At 35.0% G+C, this 20,712-nt stretch overlaps 1 protein-coding gene and 1 non-coding gene across 6 annotated transcripts in view; both read left to right on the top strand.

Moving 5' to 3' along the window:
- DACH2 (dachshund family transcription factor 2) overlaps positions 1–20,712 on the top strand; it is a 470,115-nt gene that overhangs the window by 183,684 nt on the left and 265,719 nt on the right. The gene's annotated exons all lie outside the window — the stretch shown is intronic.
- On the top strand, positions 19,480–19,583 carry LOC124246226 (U6 spliceosomal RNA). The gene has a single exon (XR_006890434.1). It is a non-coding gene; the product is annotated as a U6 spliceosomal RNA (small nuclear RNA).

Genomic DNA, 20,712 nt, shown 5'->3' with positions numbered 1-20,712 from the left:
TTCAAATAGCATTATACAACTTCCCAGGTAGGATAACTATGTTATAATAACAAAATAACAAAATATTTCTAATTCCTCCCTCATGTCCCTGTACCATTGCTGTCATTCATTTCACTTATACAAAAGCTATAATCATTGAATGCATTGTTATAATTTCAAACAAACTATTATCTGTTATATAAGTTAAGAATGAGAAAAGTTAAAGTTTTTATTTTACCTTCACTTATTCCTTTTCAAATGCTCAGTACTTTATGTAGTCTTGAATTTCTGACCTACGTCATTTTCCTTCTCTCTGATAACTTATTTTAATCACTTTTTTTTTGCAAGGCAGGTCTACTGGCAACAAATCTCCTCAATTTTTGTTTGTCTGGGAAAGCCTATTTCTCCTTCACTTTTGAAGGATAATTTCACAGAATACAGAATTTTAAGTTGGTGGTTTGGAAAAAATCTCAACACTTTAGATGTTTCTCTCAACTCTCTTCTTGCTTGGTTTCTGAAGAGAAGTCAGATGTAACTCTTATCTTTGCTCTTCTATAGGCAAGGGTTTTTTAAAAATATGACTTCTATCACGATTTTTTCTTTATCTTTGATTTTCTGCAGTTTGAACATGATATGCCTAGGTATAGTCAAATATAGTTATGATGGCACTGTCTTCTGCCTCCCTCCACCTATGGAACAGAATATGAGAGTGAGGGTTTAAGAGTTGCCTCAATAATTTAGTCAGAATGCAGCCTTAAGCAGATGGCAAAAGGAGGGTACAGGAAAGATGAGTCATCTCAGAAGCCTGTGGTACTCAAGAAATTCTGGATCTGGAGGACATAGAGCCGTTCCGTGAGTAACAGTAATAGTAAGGACCAGAGTACTACATGGCCTGTTATCTCAGCCAGATTGAGAGAAGGGATCATGAGCCAGGGCCTTTTAGAGAACAACTGTGCTTAGCTCTGAGTGATTGAGTGCAGCGAGGCATTCAGGGGCAAGGTCGCCCACATGCAAGAATCTCACCAATCAATTTAGCTTGCACTGTTGTGTAAATTTAAATGTAGTGTGTACCTAAATACAACCTACTAAATTTGTTTATTTACTAATTAAAAAAAATTATTGATCACATGTGCTAAGTTTTGTTCTAGGCACAGAAATATAATAATGAACAAAACAAAATGACAGACTATAGTTAAGGGAGATAGATGATAAACAAGTAAACAAATAAATTATAAGTCATATGAGATAAATGCTATGGGGAAAAAAGTCAGGGAAACAAATGAAAATGACTTTAGGATGTTCTTTCAAATATCAGCGAGTACAAAACTTTCACTCTTCTCTCACCAGACTAGGCCTTAAAATCTTGGCTTCAGGACCTTTGCACTTTCTCCACTTTCTGCCTAAAATGTTCTCACCCAATATTTAGGGTGCCTGCCCACTCATTTTATTCATGCTCAAATGCTACCCTATCAGAAAAGCATTCCCTGACCACTCTCATGCGCATTGCTCTTTTTACCCTCTTGAGGTCTAAACTTATAAAAGAATCATCCAATCTCTTCCTACTTTTAGAAATATATAATAGTTTATGCTCTTTTTTGCATCATATTTTATGTAATAAAGTTTTCTTTGAAAAGCTAAATATTGGAAAAAGCTCCAGGTCAAAAAATATGCTTCAAGTTGGCATTCATAATAGGAATTGTATGTCTTTAACTAGGACTATATTAAGACCCTGTTAGTAATGTGGAAGGATAACACACAATCTGGAAATAAAGCTGCTCACCCAGTGTCAGGAGGTGATAGAAAGTGATTAATGAAAGAGAGAATGGACTGAAGAAATATAGCGACAGAGGACACTTGTTTTGGTTGTGGCCTGTTTTTTGATTCAAGTTAAAGAATATGGTTTTATTCCTAAGGGGAAACTAATACTAGGTCATCTTAGGACTTCTGATAGTGACGATGTGGTCATGAAATAATACGGTATTTCAATTTTCAATGAATATTCAGTTTGTGTAAATAGGAGATATTTATAATGGGTTTTGGAAGTTGATTTCATGTTCAAGTCTGTACCAAAGAATTTATAACAGAAAGAGCTAGCTATAGTATAATTGGAAAAAATTATAAAGATTTCTTTGAAGATAAAGGGTTAAGCATGTCAGGCAAAATTTACCATACAGAAGCATTACTTATGGTGTAAAGGCTTAAGGTATTTTAAAGTAAAATGAATAAGAAGGATACTTTTAATCATAAATAATTGATTACAAATCATGTAACATTCCAAAATTTAACTTTTCACCTCAAACATGAAAATATCATGCTATTTTGTTCTTCAGTTGTTTTATAACACATTTTACTCGTGTAAAACTGGTTTTCATATGAAGCTTAAGTTGTAGATTGGAAGAGATATTTATAGAAGCTGTATGAACTCTTTAAGACCGTTAGAAGGCATCTGGATGCTTCCCTCCCCCAAAATATAAAAGGGTTAATTATACTTTTGCAATCACTTTAATTGTTTCTTTGAAATGCTTTCCAAGAGAATCCTTTCAGTTATTTAAAAACAATCTTTGAGCACCCACTATGTACCTGGAACCATGCTGTAGGCTTCATATGTTTGCTCATTTGGATTCATGAAGATCCAAATGTATTTTACTAACCTCCAAGTTTGTGTGACAAACTGACGTAGGATGCAAATATATTTTATTGACCTTTAACTTAGCAAACTTAGCTTGTAAATATTACAGATAATTAAAATATCCTGGTTCAATCTTTGTCGTCTCTGCTTTCTTAGATAATGTGTAGTTTTACGTCGGGAATGAGAGGTCCCTAAATTTCAGTTTACCAGATCTAATGATTCGAATGGCAATAGTTTTGTAATGGAGACAGCTCTGACGTGATAGTAAGTGTATAGGCCTGGTGCTATTAAGTAGAACGCTTAGCATTCCTGTTCCCAAAGTTAACTTCCTTTAGTCAAATTCTCTCTGATAAAATAAAAATGCCATTAACAGGATCTTCACTTTCTTTTTATAGGACTACAATAAGAAGTTGTCTTTGTATTATATTATTAATTTCCTCATTAGTCACTGTTTAACTACTATAGAATTGTCCAATAATTCTCAAAATGTGTTTCTACAATTGAATTGCTAGTCAAGCCTTAATTTGAAAATCAAGTTTGCTCCCCTTCAGTCTTAACAACTCAGAAACTTCTCCCTTGAGTTCATAACAAATGAAGAGCTGGTTACTTAAAAATAAAAGAGAATCAAGAGCTGAAAACCTCAGCCAGTTACCTCCTCAATAAGACATGACAAGGCTCACTGTGGTTCTTAAGGAAAGAAACTTAAGAAAAGAGATATTTTGATATTAAAAGATGTAACAATAATTTAGTCAGTGTTATCAAAGGAGAAATGTGGTCTTAAAAATAGAAAACATTTTCTACTGTTATTTCTACATAGAATACTATTTTATTACTATAAGATTACTAAATTTCAAACTGTTGTGTAAACGAGTTATAAATGCTATGTTTGAGATTTAAGTTTTCTCTGGGCTTTCTTTCATAAAGAATACTTCGTGTACTCTAACCATCTGTAGAGGTGAATTCTATTACGTTAGAGCTTATTTTTATAACATGTATTTGATTATACTACAGGTCAAATCTTGTCTTTAGAAACATAACCACTACGTGCCTTAATATTGAATAAATATTATGCACTTATCACATGCAAGATACTGTACTAAGTACTTATATTCTTGGATTCTAGCATGTATAATTTGCTCTTTTAAATATACAGGTCTAAAATTTTTAGGTTATAAATTATTCATTACCAGAATGTATCTTTGTTATACAGGCAACAAAACTCATTGATCTGAAAATTTAAAATTTTTCCTGAGGACTGATAGCAAGGGAAATAACCCAGATCTGTCAGCAAGTAGAACATTAAGCAAGGAAACTTACAAGAAGAACTAGAACAGTGACACAATTTGGAAAATTATACTCTAAATTAGTACTTTTCAACAAATTTGTATGGAAAATGAAAAAAAAAAAGAGATCCATGATGTTAACTAAATCCTTATTGCCAACTCTCCCACCGCAATGAGATATATGATTGTGAACGTAATTGCAACATGATCTCGTTATTGTTTGCTTTGCACAAATTGGTAGAAACTGAGTGACTCTTTACAAGTCTACTTCAAAGTAGTACTCACTTTTAACTTCATGAAGAAAACTTTGAACAACAAAACTAGCCAGGTGCTTAAGGCAGGTGCTAGCTTGAAATTGAATTAAATGGTCTCACATTGTAATTATTCACATTCAGAAATCAATGAATTCCAGTGTAGTTTTTAGTAACCCTCCTCCACTTGAATGCCTCAATAATGTGTGAGGAATAATTTGTGTCATCTTTGTCATCATATACCACCCCATTCAGAATGCAAGGATTCAAGTTTTTGAGGGAAGCACGTGTTTGCATGAAGGGGTTAAGGACTCATATTTATTTAATTATTCCTTAGTGAATAAATTCTGAATGTTGTTAGCGTACGTGTAATGTTTCTTAAAATGGGGTCAGTGTACAACCATTAAATCCAGGGAGTATGGAATTGGGGAGAGGTTGTCTCCTTCCTACTCTCACCTCCAACGTTTGGAGGAAGAAGAATGTTATGCAAATAAAAGTGTGGGAGAAAGGGATTTTTTATTTACTTATTGCTAGAAAAGCTTAATGGTGTTTTAGAAGTGATATTACACCTCAGAAAAAGGGTAATGCATCTTTAAAAGCTAAACTACATCTTCTTTACTTTTATCAAATTCTCTATAAATCTTTCATGACAGTTTATTTAACAAAGTGTCATTGAAACTGTATAGATGATTGATGTGACCCATGTAAGATCAACATGAAATGTTTGTAAATGTCAGCAAAATGTGACCATCTAAAAGCATATAAGGATGGAGTTTCTGTGAAAGTGAAAAACAAACAGAAAAATTTTTATCTTATTCTTTGCTTTCTGGTATGCAATTACAAATTCATAGAAGGAGTATTGTATTTGATTTTCCTTGGAGTTCATGTCATCAGAGGTCTAATTTGTTTTTGACATTTACCCTTTCAAAACTTTGGTCTCTTACTCATTGGATAAGTTTTCTTTATCACCTACGGAAAAATAATATAGGCTTAGAACTTCTCAGAAAAAAGATAATTATTTTGGAAAATATTAGCAGAACCTTGACCAAAAACTTTGTGTACAAATTATAGGAGGCTATCAACAGAGGTGTGTCATTGGAGAGTTCCCATCTATGCATGTAGACAAAAAAGTATTGTTGGTTTTCCATTTAATTGAAAATATTAATGATATAAAAACAAATGTAATAAGATAGAGAAGAAAAGAGAAGGATAAATTACAGATTAAACTATAAATATATAAGAAGAATGCCTCATTAGCTCACTTTGAATTCAATAGTTTCTCTATATTTCACTTCAATGTATTTTTGTATAAAACAAATATTATCCTTAGAATAGAGTACATTCCTTCCTTGGGAGTGATGTTTTGGTTGTTATATTTTTGTGTTATATTGACACAAAAGCAGAATGAATAGAGCAAAATCAATGCAGATGATGAATGGGAAGTGAACAGTAGAGAATACAAAGCCAACATTTGAAAATCAGTTGGCATCATGAGATTTTTCCTATTGAAATGAGAATATTTTTGCAGGAGGGGGATTGCACATGTATTGTTCACATAATTAATACATTTTTCGCTCCTTTTTGCACAAGTGCACAATTACCATGAAGAATTGCAGAATGTCTGTTCATCATTATAAGCTGTTTTCTATCACAATGGTTTTATATATATATATGTGTGTGTGTGTGTGTGTGTGTGATATTTTTCATAGCATATATTTTTAAATGGTATTTGGATGTCTTGCTCATTCTGTGGAGCTGGTAGAAAATGCTTGGTAGTGGTACAACAAAACCATGATGAACTGAAAATCAACTACTTTAAATCCTCAATTAAACAAATTTCTCTGGGGAGTTATAATTAGCTTTGAGGAGGGAATGGCAAGATAGGACAATTTAAGTATATTGGGATCAGTACACATTTCGTTTGGTGCACATTTCATTTCAATTTTATTTGCTCTCTGTATCTGTAGTCTGGCACAATGCTTAGTTATGTTCAGAGTGATGACCTTAATCTATAGCAAGATCTCTGGTCATCTGAGAAAGATCCCATTTTGTTTGTAAACTTGTATTTACAAAAGTAGGAAATTGTTCTAACATATTTTGGAAAGATATTAAACCACAGGACGTTAAGCATAATTTAAATTGTCATTTTTGAGCATATTCTGATGACAAAGCTCTATGATAGACACTACCCATAAGATCCCATTCCCTGAACAATCTTGTTAATTATTGTAATTTGAGAAATATGTTAACTATCTTTCAGCCTATTATATGTTTGATTATATTTTCATGTATATGATAATATCCAAAGAATTGTACTGAACATTATAGGAGTAAATGTAGGCACAGAATAAGCTCCTGCCTGCCCTTTGATGAATCTAGTAGGAGAAGTAATTCATGTATTTAGGTATTGATTACTTACATAAAAGGTAAGAAGTGTAAATGCCTTAAGCCAGGCATAGATAAAGATTGGGGATAGCGGGTAGAGAGGTCATAGAACGATGAATAGCTTTGGGCTGCTAAGGATAGGAAAGCTTACAATGAATAAAAGTGACTGAAAGTCAAAGTCTCTTGATAAAAAATACATATCTATATTAGTAAGAAAAGAACAGAGCTGAACTCAGTATTATACTTTTTCTTGACTCTTAAATTTCTACAAATCATAATTCAAAACTAAATAATTTTTATAAACTTATATTGCTATTCTTCTCTGTAAGAACATGGATAGATTTTCTCAGAGGTCTTTCATGTCAATATTTGATTTTTTACTCTAGTCACAATATAAAGCTTGAAATACAGTGCAGCTTTAAATTAAGAGAGAGAGAGACAAATAGCAAAATATTTGATAATGTCATAAAGTTCCACTAAATCAGAATCTGTAAATGGGGATTTTTGGTATACTTGGAACTTTTCTATCTTTTCAAGAAAAGAAGTAGGGACAGAGATGTGTACAGATTCCCACGTCCAAGAAAAGAGGAGAGCTACATTTGTTTCCTTTGCAAACCCTCTGTCTTGATACTGTCAGAGATACCTGCATGTTCTCAGCAGCTCAGTTTTGAAAGGAACCCATTAGGTCATGTTTAGACGTTTGGAGCACCCATGACTATAGCTTTGAACTTGTGACATTCCTAAGTAGTAGAGTTCACATCCAGATACCACAGCTTATGACAGATACCTATAGGCTCTTTGAAGTAAGGGACACCAGATCCAATGAAATCGGCCATAACTTTGACAACCTGGAAGAGATGTATACATAGCGTTGTGGGCGATCAAGCTGATGCTTAGGTCTTTCATGGCCTGACTTGATTCCTACAGGCATTTAAAAGATGGTTTAGAGTATTTGTTACCTCAGGAAGAGTTCTCTACTTTTAATCTCAATAGAACGTTTGCTTTAATATATTCCTTTTCAATGCTTTCTCACAATGGATGATCTAAAGAGATTTGCAGTTGGGGCTCTCTGTATAGCAGAATGCAAAAATAGGATAATGTATTTTTTTACCTGTTTATCACTGATTTCCTAGACTATGTCCCTTAAAGATAACCGTAAAGAGCTAGAGAGACTCATTTTATTTTGCCAATTTTGGGCAAGAAAGTTGGAGGGGTTCAAGACTGCGCTATGTGACTCCCCATAGCTGCACAATCTAAATGCAAATCGAACATTGCAGATGAAAGTAGTAGGCTACAAGGATGAATTGTTGGATAGCAGAAGTGGGGTAGGTACTTTCCAAGAATAGACAGAAGATGGCTGGTGAGCGTTCTTCAAGCTCATACAGCTGTTGTCTTACGTTACTTCTTACATGTTGGGGGAACTGGCTTCACATACTTAATCTTGTAATTTAAAAAAATGTTCTAAGGGTAAAAATCATGTTTCCGGTGATGCCAAGCTCTCTTTTCTTTTTTTCTAAGTATTTTATTGTTTCTTGTTATCAGTAACCGGAAGTGATTAGAAAATTCCAATTTTGCTTTTGAATGAAAGATATGAAAGAAATGCCAGAGCAACCCTTGGTTATTGCATTCTTATTAGCGTAGCATTTTCAGTCTAGAAATGTATAGTAATTGTTGAGTGGCTATGGGTCAAGTTTACCAGTGCTTGGATGATGAAATAGAATAGAGTATAAGCAAAATGCCATGAAATGTGTAATGCCACTGATTTAAATTTTGGTGTTAGAGTATTGCTGACTATAGTAATGTTCTAAATACTTGGGTATCATTTAGTAAATTCTCCTCTTTATTTTGCTATATTTGTGACTTTGTAAGCTATTCTCCAATTTATTCATCTTATTCTTTTCTTATAATTTCTTGATGTACCATCTACCATTTGTCCTTTTTCCATTTTTAACTGAGTGTATCTCCACTTACTTATTTAACTCCAACTCCTTGTAAGGTGTTAAGGATTCTGTTCACTTTGATGTCAGTTGAAAGCTAGTGGGCATATTCCAAATTCTTCTTTGAGCTTTTTTCTAAGGATATAAACTCATCTCATTTCCAGTGAAGACCTCTGTAGAATATCATTCTATATGCTGATTCCAAGCTTGTTACTCCCAGCAATTAATGCACTCGAACAAGGTCAGGGAGTGTATCTTCTCAGTATGTTAAAGACTTGTATTCAAAGTTCAATAAAACCCAAAATACAGTTATAATGATATTGTCTAATATGTTGGAAAGTAAAGACTTCTTTCTATATTTAGTCTATGTGGTTTAGGAAGGGAAGGGTGGGGACAAAGTGATAAGGACTAGCAATTGGAAGAAGACACACTTTAGTGTTTCCCATTTTAACTTCCAGTCTCCAGTGAGCCTCACAAAGATAACATTGTTGCTAGAGGAGACATGACAATAATTATTTTCTTATTTATTTTTATTATTATTTTTAGATTAAGGATTTTCTTATGTTGAATTTTAGGAATAGCACTTCGAAGGAATTCAACCAGAAGCAGATGTTAACAAATGGCTAAAATCACTAGAAGCAGGCATGTAGTGTCTCATTGTGTTGAGCACACTTTGATATTTTTTCCTCTGTTCAGAAAGTTGGCATGCAAATCCAATAATGGTTTACATAAATAAATACATGTAGATTTTAGAAACTACTCAAATTGCTCAAATTATTTTCCCCTCTTCATCTTGGCCTGTTATAAACAAATATATGTTATTTATATATATGCACATATATGTGTATTTATGTATTCATATCCTTCCAATTCATTAATATACAATGATATAATGCAAAACTATAGCTGAAGGGACTAGAATATTCAAAGTCTATTTGTCAAAACATACTATAAAATATAGTCAATATAATTAATATACATTAATTATTCCTTATACCAGACTGGAATCTCCTTAATCATAGGATTTATGGTTTTTTTTTTTTTTTATTGTGGTAACATTGGTTTATAGCATTATACAAATTTCAGGTGTACATCGTTATGTATTTCGATTTCTGTGTAGATTACATCTTGTTCATGAACCAAAGACTAATTACCATCCATCACCACACACATGTGCCTAATCACCCCCTTGGCCCTCCTCCCTCCCCCTTTCCCCTCTGGTAACCACCAATCCAATCTCTGTCTCTATGTGATTGTTTGTTGTTGTTTTTATCTTCTACTTATGAATGAGATCATACAGTATTTGACTTTCTCCCTCTGACTAACTTTGCTTAGCATAATGCCCTCAAAGTCCATCCATGTTGTCATGAATGGCCACATTTCATCATTTCTTATGACCGAGTAGTATTCCATTGTGCATATATACCACATCTTCTTTATCCATATGTCCCTTGATGGGCACCTAGGTTGCTTCCAAGTCTTGGCTATTGTGAACAATGCTGCAATGAACTTAGGGGGGCATCTATCTTTATGCATTCGTGTTTTCATGTTCTTTGGATAAATACCCAGCAGTGGGATAGCTGCGTCATATGGTAGGTCTATTCTTAATTTTTTGAGGAATCTCCATACTGTTTTCCATAGTGACTGCACCAGTTTGCACTCCCACCACCAGTGTATGAGGGTTCCCTTCTCTCCACATCCTCTCCAACACTTATTGTTCCCTGTCTTGTTAATTATAGAAATTCTGACGTGAGTGAGGTGATATCTCATTGTAGTTTTGATTTGCATTTCACTGATAGTTAATGATGTTGAACCTCTTTTCATGTGCCTGTTGGCCATCTGTATATCTTCTTTGGAGAAATGTCTGTTCAGTTCATTTGCCCATTTTTTAATTGGGTTGTCAGGTTTTTTGTTGTTGAGATGTAAGAGTTCTTTGTATATTTTGGATATTAGCCTCTTATCAGATATATGGTTTGCAAATATCTTCTCCCAATTGTTAGGTTGTCTTTACGTGTTGTTGATGGTTTCCTTTGCTGTGCAAAAGTTTTTTTAATTTGATGTAGTCCCATTTGTTTACTTTTTCTATTGTTTCCCTTGCCTGATCAGAGATGGTACTTGAAAATATGCTGCTAAGACCAATGTCAAAGAGTGTACTGCCTATGATTTCTTCTAGAAGTTTAATGGTTCCAGGTCTTACACTCAAGACTTTAATACATTTTGAGTTAATTTTTGTGCATGGTATAAGATATTGGTCTACTTTCATTCTTTTGCATGTGGCTGTCCAGTTTTCCCAACACCATTTATTGAAGAGACTTTCCTTTCTCCATTGTATATTCTTGGCTCTGTCATTGAAAATTAGCTGTCCATAGATGTATCGGTTTATTTCTGGGATCTCAATTCTGTTCCATTGATCTTTGTGTCAGTTTTTGTGCCAGTACCATGCTGATTTGGCTACTATAGCTTTGTAGTATATTTTGAAATCAGGGAGTGTGATAGCTCCAGCTTTGTTCTTTTTTCTCAGGATTTGTTTGGCTATTCGGGGTCTTTCGTTGTTCCATCTAAATTTTAGGATTCTTTATTCTATTTCTGCGAAAAATGTTGTTGGAACTTTGATAGAGATTGTGTTGACTCTGTAGATTGCTTTAGGAAGTATGGACATTTTAACTATGTTAATTCTTCCAATCCAAGAGCACAGAGTATCTTTCCATTTCCTTTGTCTTTTCCAATGTCTTTCAACAATGTTTGACAATTTTCAGTGTACAGATCTTTCACTTCTTTGGTTAAGTTTATTCCTAGATATTTTATTTTTTTGTTGCAGTTGTAAATGTGATTGTATTATTAATTCCTCTTTCTGCTACTTTGTTGTTAGTGCATAAAAATGCAACTGATTTTTGTAGGTTGATTTTATATCCAGCAACTTTACTGTATTCATTTATTAGTTCTAAAAGTTTTTTAGAGGCTTCTTTAGGGTTTTATATATATAAAATCATGTCATCTGCAAATAGTGACAGTTTCACTTCTTCCTTTCCAATTTGGATCCCTTTATTTCTTCTTCTTGACTGATTGCTCTGGCTAGGACTTCCAATACTATGTTTAATAAGAGGGGTGAAAGTGGGCATCCTTGTCTGGTTCCTGTTCTTAGAGGGATAGCTTTTAGTTTTTCTCCATTGAGAATAATATTGTCTGTGAGTTTGACATCTATGGCCTTTATTATGTTCATCAATGATATTGGCCTGTAATTTTCTTTTTTTGTGCGATGTCCTTGTCTGGTTTTGGTATCAGGATAATGTTGACTTCATAGAATGAGGTAGAAAGCTTCCCCTCCTCTTCAATCTTTGCAAGAGTTTGTGAAGGATAGGTATTAAGTCTTCTTTAAATGTTTAGTAGAATTCGTCGGTGAAGCCGTCTAGTCCTGGACTTTTATTTTTGGGGAGGTTTTTGATTACTATTTCAATCTCCTTACTGGTAATTGGTATATTCAAATTCTCTATTTCTTCTTGATTCAGTTTTGGAAGGTTGTAGGATTCTAAAAACTTATCCATTTCTTCTAGATTATCCAATTTGTTGGCGTATAGCTTTTCATAGTATTCTCTTGTAAACTTTTGTATTTCTTAGATGTCCATCGTAATTTCGCCTCTAATTTCTGATTTTATTTATTGAGCCTTCTCTCTTTTTTACTTGGTGAGTCTAGCTAAAGGTTTGTCAATTTTGTTTATCTTTTCAAAGGACTAGCTCTTGGTTTCATAGATTTTTTTTTCTATTTGCTTTTCGTGCCTATCTCATCTATTTCTGCTCTGATTTTTATTATTTTCTACCTTCTGCTGATTTTTTTCTTTCTCCAGTTCCTTTAGGTGCACTGTTAGATTGTTTATTTGTGATTTTTCTTGTTTGGTGAGATAGGCCTGAATTGCTATAAACTTCCCTCTTAGAACCACTTTTGCTGTATACCATAGATTTTGGCATGTCGTATTTTCATTTGTCTCCATGTAATTTTTGATTATCCTTTGATTTCTTCATTGACCCAATCGTTGTTCAGTAGCATTTGTTTAACCTCCACATATTTGTGCCTTTTCTGACTTTCTTTTTGTAGTTGATTTGTAGTTTCATACCTTTGTGGTCAGAAAAGATGCTTGGCATTAGTTCAATCTTCTTAAATTTATTGAGACTTGTTTTGTGGTCTAACATGTGATGAATCCTAGAGAATGTTCCATGTGCACTTGAAAAATATGTATATTCTGCGGTTTTTGGATGGAATGTTCTATACATATCTTAAGTCCATTTGGTCTCATGTGTCCTTTAAGGCCAGTGTTTCCTTATTGATCTTCTGTTTGGATGATCTATCCATTGGTGTAAGTGGAGTGTTAAAGTCCCCTACTATTATTGTGTTGCTATTTCTCCTTTTATGTCTGATAATAATTGCTTTATATATTTAGCTGCTCCTATATTGGGTGTATAGATACTTACAAGTGTTGTATCCTCTTGTTGGATTATTCCCTTTATCATTATGTAGTGCCCTTCTTTTTCTCTTGTTACAGTTTTTGTTTTAAAGTCTATTTTGTCTGATATAAGTATTGCTACCCCAGCTTTCTTTTCTTGGCCTTTTGCACGGAATATCTTTTTCCATCCCTTCACTTTCAGTTTGTGACTGTCTTTAGGTCTGAAGTGTGTCTCTTGTATGCAGCATATATATGGATCATTTTTTTTGTCCACTTGGCAGCCCTATGCTTTTTGATTGGAGTATTTAGTCCATTGACATTTGAAGTAGCTATTGATAAATGTATACTGATTGCCATTTTATTACTTTTTTCTGGGTGTTTTAGTAGTTCTCTGTTCCTTTCTTCTCTTCCTGTCTTCCCTTGTGGTTTGATGTCTTTTTTTAGTCTTATGTTTGGGCTTCTTTCTCTTAATTCTTTGTGTATTTATTATAGGTTTCTGGTTTGTGATTACCATGAAGTTCATATATAATAATCTACGTGTATAGCAATCTATATTGAGTTGACGGTCTCTTTAGTTTGACCTCTTTCTAAAAGCTCTACTCTTTTGATCCCCTCCTCCCACATTTTATGTTTTTCATATCATATGTCACCTCTTATTTTCTGTGTGTGTATCCCTTACCTTCTTATCATGGAAATAGGTAATTTTAGTACTTATGTCTTTTGCCTTCCATATTACCTTCATAGGTAGTTGATCTGCTGCTTTACTGTATTTTTGCCTTTACCTGTGATTTTATTGCCTCTTTTGTTTTTTATAATTCTCTTATTCCTATTTGTGGTTTTCTCTTTCCAACTTAAATAAGACCCTTTAGCATTTCCTGTAAAACCTGTTTCTTGGTGATAAACTCCTCTGATTTTTGCTTGTCTGGGAAACTTTTTCTCTCTCCTTCCATTCTGAATGATAACCTTTCTGGCTAGAGTATTCTTGGCTGTAGATTTTTTCCTTTCAGCACTTTAAATATATTGTGTCACTCCCTTCTATCCTGTAAGGTTTCAGCTGAGAAGTCAGCTGATAGCCCTATGGGGTTTCCTTTGTGTGTCACTTGTTGCCTTTCTCTTATGGCTTTTAGGATTCTCTCTTTGTCTTTAATTCTTGACTTGTTAATTATAATGTGTCTCGGTATGGGCCTCTTTGGGTTTATCTTGGTGGTGCACTTTACGCTTCTTGTACTTGGATGTCTGTTTCCTTCCTTAGGTTAAAAAAGTTTTCAGCTATTATTTTTTCAAATAGATTCTCTGTTCCTTTGTCTTTCCCTTCACCTTCTGGGATACCTATAATACAATGTTAGTGTGCTTGATATTGTCCCAGAGTTCTTTTAGACTGTTCTCATTATTTTAAATTCTTTTTTCTTTTACCTGTTCAGCTTGGGTGATTTCCTCTAGTCTTTCATCCAACCCGCCAATCCATTTTTCTGTATCTTCTACTCTGCTATTGAGTCCCTCTCATCAATTTTACCTTTCCAATATTGTCTTCTTCATTTGTGATTGGTTCTTTTTTATATTTTCCAATTCTTTCTTGATGTTCTGTGTTCATCCACTCTTCTCCGAAAATCACTGGGCATCCTTATGATTTTTTGTTTGAAGTCTTTGTCAGGTATATTGTTTATTTCTGTTTCATTTAGTTCTTTTTCTCGGATCTTGTCCTGTTCCCTTGCTTGGGACATATTCCTTTTCCTCTTCATTTTGCCTCTCTCTCTGTACTTATATCTATGTATTAAGTAGGTCAGCTATGTCTCCTGATCTTGGAGAAGTGGCCTTATGTAAGAGATTCCTTTTGAGGTCCAATGGTGTACTTCCCTATCATCACCATTTCCAAATGTTCCAGGAGTAACCCCTGTGTGGGCTACATGTATCTTTCTGTTGTAGCAGAGTTCCTCTTGCTGCAGGTGCCCAGGGAGTCTAATCCGTCCCCTTGGCCAGCTGGTTGTAATGCTGAGCTACGTGTGCCTACTACAGACACTTCAGTCACTTCATTGCTCATTGGGTGTGGGGAGCCCCAACACAGTTGGCTGCAAGGTCTAATAGCACATTCCTGTTGCAGTTTTTCTGTTATGTACGTAGGCCCCAAGCATGACTGGTTGCTAGGCTCAGGGACTTAAAATTGCTGTAGGGCTCTGGCCTGCAAGGCTGTTGTGGGCTCTCACAGGATTGCAGCTGGGTGGGGCTGGCCCCAGGCACAGGAGCACCCAGTTATTCCAGGCTTTGGAATGGGGGCAATCCTCTATGTGGCTGTTTGAGAAGCACAGGTCTTCTGCCACTGATAAGCCCCATAGCTCACAGGTCCACCCACACTGTCAACAGAGTCCAGGCCCATGCACACATCCTGACCTCCTGGAATGTACCCAGTTCCCCCACTGCAGAGGCCCCTCCACACCTCACCAATGCTCCACCCACTCCACCCACTTCTCAAGCACACTCTACCCTGCAGAGGCAGACCCACTTGTCTACCTGGAGAGGATCCAGGCACTCAGCCTATGCAGGCCAAAAAGTTGCCTGAAGTCTTGCTGTTGGGTTGGGCCAGTCCCTCGGGGGGGGGGGGGGGTGCTTGCCCTGGCTGAGTTGGATTAAATCAACACTCTAGTGGATGGGGCAGACCCTGGGCTAACAGGCCAGAGGAAGAATTCCAGTGGTGCCTGCCAGCATCTGTGTCAGCATGCCTGCACTAGGTCACAGTAATGGTTGCCACAGATGTCTCAGTCCCTGGAGACTCTCACCTCTCACAGAGATGCACCCATAGCCTGTCAAGTAAGTCTCTTTTCACCAAAGGACTGTGCACCTTACTTTCCAGTGATTTTAGGTTACTTCCCAAAATGGGTGAATTTGTGCATGGGCCCTCTAAAAGCTGGCTTTTTTTTCGCTTAGGTCTGATAGCTTTTCTAGAGGTACTCCCCACTGTACTTAATAGCCAGCAAAGTCAGATATTATGAGATTTGTCTAAGTTGTGCTGAGGCCAAAGGATGCCTATAGTGGTAACATTCCCCTGCTTAGTCCCCTGCTCCTCCAGGGAAGGCTGCATACCTTAGGATTGCTCCCGGCAAGCTGTGGAGTGCTGCAGCTTTCAAAGGTGGCTTTTTTCTCCCCAGAAAGGAATTTATGCCACTTCCACCTCAGTCAGGAATGTTCCTTGTTGCAGAGGGTCTTTTTATCCAGTTTTCAGTCCTCTCTCAGGGGTAATTATTCCAAGAATTGTTGTAACTTGGTTGTGTTCTTGGTAGGAGGTAAATTCAGAGTCTGCCTATGCCATCATCTTGACACCAGCCTATTATTATTATTTTTTTGGTTGAGGAAGTCTGTCACTGAGCTAACATCTGTGCCAACCTTCCTCTATTTTGTATGTGGGATGCCTGCACAGGATGGCTCAATAAGTGGGCTGTAGGTCCATTCCTGGGATCCGAACCTGCAAACCCTGGACTGCTGAAGCAGAGCATGTGAACTTAACCACTATGCCACTGGGCCGGCCCCATGACAATAAACTTTTACGGAGTTACCTGTGGAAAATTAAACTGGATTAAATAATTGTTATTCAATAAACATTTAGTAAGTGTTTGCCACATGACTTGCATTCTACCAGGCTCTGCTAATGTGGAAATGTGTGAATATAAATATTATTTGCATGTGTGTGTGTATTTGTGTATGTTTTTGTGTAAAGTTTCCAAATTCTACTAGATCTATAGTGAGTCCTAATAAACAGCAAATATTACTAATCCAATAAATATTTGCCACACCAAATTGATTTAATTGAGATTGTTATTGCCTTATCCTCCAGCTTTGAGAAGGGGAACTTAACAATATCTTTTTCCTACCTAAACTCTGTCTCTTTCTATCCTGAAAGATGCTCTCTCAGTAAGTTAGAGATTTCATTGATATTCTACTGTGGCACTGTTAGTCTTATTTTGATTGAAACAGGGTTCTGGACAGCAAAATTGATGGTTGCTTACAGTGAGACTGTTGCAAAAAAGTGGTAGAAAGGCTTCATATTTAGGTGTGCCTGGGGCAAGAATTATGACCTTCCTTAAACTTATAATTTAGAAAATACTCTGCTTATTCTGTTTCTTTTAGCACAATATGGATTATCAATCTGTGTATTTAAGCACTTTTAATATCTATATTTTGATTGACATAGCTTTTGTCATTTTCAATGATTTTCTTGCCTAAACAACATATAATGGAGTTTCACAATGGACAGAACATTTATCTTTCTTGTTAGGTGATACCTTTTCCAACGCAGAACTTGTACAGCCAGTCATATATCATATAATAATGTCATCAGATTCTTAAAGACAAATCTCGTGTAGCACATTTACTATATAAGTTAATTCTTGTTACATATGAAGTATAAAGAGGAAATAAAATGAAAATACTATGTGGAAGGATGTTAGGCTTAATTTAGAATATACATTATATATCAAAAGACAAAAGATAATTTTGCACAGTGCTATAATTTAGTCATTAGTTTAGCCCTTTGCTATTATCTAAAATAAGGATTTCAACCAAACCAAATCATTATCTAAAAACTCAGTAAGCCTTACTAATTTGTGAGATCCAACCCTCCAAATTATTATCATTATTATTTTTACTAAACTGCAAACAGAGCTGATGTTTTTTTTCCTAATCCAATGATGCTGCTAGAATTAGAATTGAATTTATACGTTTTCTTTTACTATTGGACTAGAATAAAACTAGTATATCAAAATATTCTCTAAACTGAGTAGATATCTTGTTCAGTTCACACATGCTACCATAAAATATTTTTATACGATCCCTATTCTTAAGATATGTTTAAAAATAAACCTAGAACACTGATAACATTGTGAGTTTCACCAATTTAATATTTTATTTATACTGAATGTTTGAGAGACTTTTATTTCATCTTTACTTCTGGCTTTTAATTCGCTTGTTAATTTTAATTAAAGTTAGAATAGTGAGTAACTTAGACTAGGTTGACTCTATCTAGTAAAATGTCAGTCCTATTATTTGGATTTATGGCAGCTTTATTTATTAACAGAACTTAAATTCCCTTTGATTTGAATTCTGCTTTGCTTTTTCACCTATGAAACATTTTCCTCCCTCTATGAAACTACCACAGCAAGCTTAAGAAATGGAGAAACATTTTCTAAGACGTCAATAAGACATCATTGATATTAGAGCTGTGTTCCTCTGGAAAATTTTTAAAAAACAAAAAGAACTTATGGGGGTTATAGTGTTTAAATTTTTTTTTTCCTGAAAGAGGGGAGAAATATGTCTTTCTTGAAGAGAGACAATTGTCAAGTATGATACATTACTTTTCATTTAGGGAGGCATATTGGAATAAGACATTTTTAATTGTAAACAGCAGTTATAATTTAAGTAAGAACCTGTGACCTAAAGCAAAAACATGGTGGTAAATGATCATTAATTGTCCAGATATAGTAACTTTATGTTGTACATATCCCCACTATGCTGAATTATTTTAAATAAAGTATTTCGGACATTTAATTAGTTGAATTGTTACAATGAATAATTATTCTAAAAATCTGTCCATATAGTTTTTTTCTAACTATAATTCAACTACAGTAAGTGTATCAATCATAACTAAAATCTATGTAGGTTTAATAGGGTGTAGAGGTGGAATATTTGAAGAAGACTTGAAACTAACACCGAATGCTGGAACACTGGGCACATTGAATATCAATTGTTTTTGCTAACATTGTTAATTGAACATGATAAGCCTTGAGAGATTCTTTTGTTCAGAACCCAACTCAAATACTTTTTCTCAGGGTTAAATTATAGCCAAGGAGAGTTACATTATACAAACACACTTAATACTTTGCTCTACAGTACTATTTACCCACATTCCAGATCGCAAAAATATTACCTCTTACAAGATTGTTTCACGTTAAATTTATAAGACAAAAGTAATACAAGCCTGTTACTATTACCTGGTGGGGGAAATCAGGATTTTGCAAAGTGAAGAGGCTGATTGGAATAAAAGGCAGATGTTGTTTTCTTTTCTTTTCTTTCTTGTTTTTTTTTTTGAGGAAGATTAGCCCTGAGTTAACATCTGCCACCAATCCTCCTCTTTTTGCTGAGGAAGACTGGCCCTGGGCTAACATCCATGCCCATCTTCCTCTACTTTTATATGTGGGATGCCTACCCCAGCATGGCGTGCCAAGCGGTGCCATGTCCGCACCCGGGATCTGACCTGGCGAACCACGGGCCGCCGAAGCAGAACGTACGAACTTAACCACTGCACCACCGGGCTGGCCCCAGATGTTGTTTTCTGATAGAATAAATTCACTATTATTGCTATCTTTATATTCCACCTAATGTTCAGCAACAAGCTAATACTCAATGAAAATAGACTTTAAGAGTAGCTAATGGTCAATATTTGATATATGTAAAAGCACAGTTTATACCAAACCATCTGTGTATACCATGGAAAATAGTAGATAACTGGAAAATACAATGTTTATCTCACATATTCTTATTGGTCTTTTTTTACACTTTGAACATTAGCCAGATTCTCAAGCTAGTTTTGATTATGTATTTTTTCCAGCAACACATATACTAAAATTCGAATGATTCAGAGACAGATTAGCATGGCCCCTCTACAAGGCATGCACATTTATGAAACAGTCTCCATATTTATCCTACTCATCTTTAATGACCCGATCAAATGCCACCTCCTTTGATCTCCTCAGGTTGAAGATCTCTCTCTCTTTTTCATGCTCCAAATGCATTGTTTATGTCAGTATTTTAGTCATTGGTATACATGTATATCTTTCTCATTAGATTGTAAGCTCTGACCATGTATAATGTATGTTTATATTTCCCAAAGCATCTACCACAGTGCTTTGTACATAGCGGACACTCAAAGCCTCTTTATGGAGCTGAATTTCTATGAGTCATTTGCTGAACATTAGTTGCAGTATACACTCACACAAATACACAGGCTTATAACTTATATAAAATAAATGAGAGACCATTTAAATTTTCCAGTTGCTATAAGTTTTGGAAGTTTTCTGGACATTCAAATGATAAAGGAATTGGTGACAAATTTTAGAAAGAGGGGAAGGGATTGTGAATGAAAGGAGAAATGACCCTAGTTCGAGTCACTTTTTACAGCCAGTGGTTGTTTGGAATTCTAAAACAAATATATGAAACATTAAGGTATAGACTCATGGAAAACATTGTGGCAGTTGTTGACCTGTCTGGGAAATAGCTTACTCCATTATGACATTTGGATTGCTTCTTTTTCGTTGTTGTTATATGTGGTGACCTATAAGCATACCATTTTCTCTTTGGGACAACTGGAGTGACCTCTCTTCTCAATATGTATCAAAGCTTAAAGATATCTTGTAACAGCTTATAGCTCATAAAGACAATGTGTCTTTGCATCTGTTTACTTGTAGACATGGTACTATTAAAGACTTGCCATTTTTTTCCAAAAATAGTCTTTACAAATACATATAGTTTGGAAAAGTCATGGGCATCTTATTTTTGCCGCATCTAAAGCTTTGCAAGTGCTCTGAATAAGCTGCCACTCATACACTTTGACATTTTTACCGCTCTCTCTCTCTGTATAAATGTGTAAATATACATTATATATATGTATACTCAATATGTATAATGTATGTATACACACAGGTGTATATATTTTTTTTTACCTTTTTTTTCCTTACTCAAATATGCCATGCTAAACAAATAGCTGTCTTCTATTAACTTGAGAATATTTTTGGCTTAACCTCTTTGTCTGGCTGTGCTGAAGCTCAGCAA

This window comes from Equus quagga, chromosome 10 (genome assembly GCF_021613505.1).
Source record: "Equus quagga isolate Etosha38 chromosome 10, UCLA_HA_Equagga_1.0, whole genome shotgun sequence".
Lineage (NCBI taxonomy): Eukaryota > Metazoa > Chordata > Mammalia > Perissodactyla > Equidae > Equus > Equus quagga.
Note: the sequence above shows the minus strand (reverse complement) of the source record. Positions and strands in the feature narration are given on the sequence as shown.